Source organism: Rattus norvegicus, chromosome 7 (assembly GCF_036323735.1).
Source record: "Rattus norvegicus strain BN/NHsdMcwi chromosome 7, GRCr8, whole genome shotgun sequence".
In the NCBI taxonomy this organism is placed as follows: Eukaryota; Metazoa; Chordata; class Mammalia; order Rodentia; family Muridae; genus Rattus; species Rattus norvegicus.
The window spans coordinates 94,162,366-94,163,411 of NC_086025.1; the positions used below are offsets into that span (position 1 = coordinate 94,162,366).

The window sequence follows — 1,046 nt, forward strand, 5'->3', positions numbered from 1 at the left end:
ATCTGCTTCTGCAGGGCCACAGACTCATGGCCCCCAGTGGCAGCACAGGCCAGGACCCCACCATGATCCTAGGTGGTCTCCCCATCTACTCACATCACTCTCTGTTCTTCACTACCCTCGAGTCTCCAGTTCTGCCTCTCTTCACTGTGCCCACATCCATCTGCTTCTCTTTCTCCTCTCATTTCTCCACCACTTAGTTGCTCCTCTTTGTTATGCTTTGTGGCTCTCTGGGTGTCTGGGGTCATCTCAGGGGTGGTCTCAGGAATGCTATGCCCTACTCATACATTATGGTATTGTTCAGAAGTCATGTTAGGCATGGTCTGTATCCCTAGGGACCTGACTGGTGATGATCTCAAGCTAGTTTCCTATCTAAGCCACATGGTGCTAGTCTGGTGGTCATCTCTGCTCCCTCCTCATATGGCCCAGCTGAGTGGTCCTATGCAAGGATTGTCAGTCTTGGCCTCACTCCAGTCCAAAGTCCTCAGGCCCAGGAAGGTTATTCTAACTTTAAGCTTGTTCCTGGTCCTGGGAATCAAATGGGCGTGGGCAGCACTGGTTGTCTCAGGCTTACTTTTTTCAGGGGATGGTAAGCTACTAATCATTCCGAACTTCATAGGTCAGAACACTAAATTTAGATATAGCCTCCCTCCTCTCTGCCACCTATCAAGGCACATATGACACAGCAGCCATATCTGCAATGCTTCCTGAGATAGGTCAATCATTTTGGAATGTCACATTTAGTTGCATTGAATGAGATCACGTTTTTGTACAGCCATTGCCACTACCTATTTCCAGAACTTTTCTTCTCATAGGCTGAAACCCTAGACCCATTAACTAACAATATCCACAAAAGGAAGCTAGCATTTAAGGGGAAACGGCCGCACCATGTATATAATGGTTATGTGCATGTTATCACACTTACTCAGCACATACTTAGAAAAAAAAAATCTATGTTGGTACCACTGTGCATCAAGAGGGTGAGAGGCTCTGTTTCAATGAAACCTTCAGACTCCAAACTCAGTGACCTTTCTAATGTGATACACACA

At 46.6% G+C, this 1,046-nt stretch overlaps 1 non-coding gene across 1 annotated transcript; it reads right to left on the reverse strand.

Moving 5' to 3' along the window:
- Positions 1-582: 582 nt before the first annotated feature.
- LOC120093988 (small nucleolar RNA SNORA17) lies at positions 583-714 on the reverse strand. The gene has a single exon (XR_005487693.1). It is a non-coding gene; the product is annotated as a small nucleolar RNA SNORA17 (small nucleolar RNA).
- Positions 715-1,046: the final 332 nt, after the last annotated feature.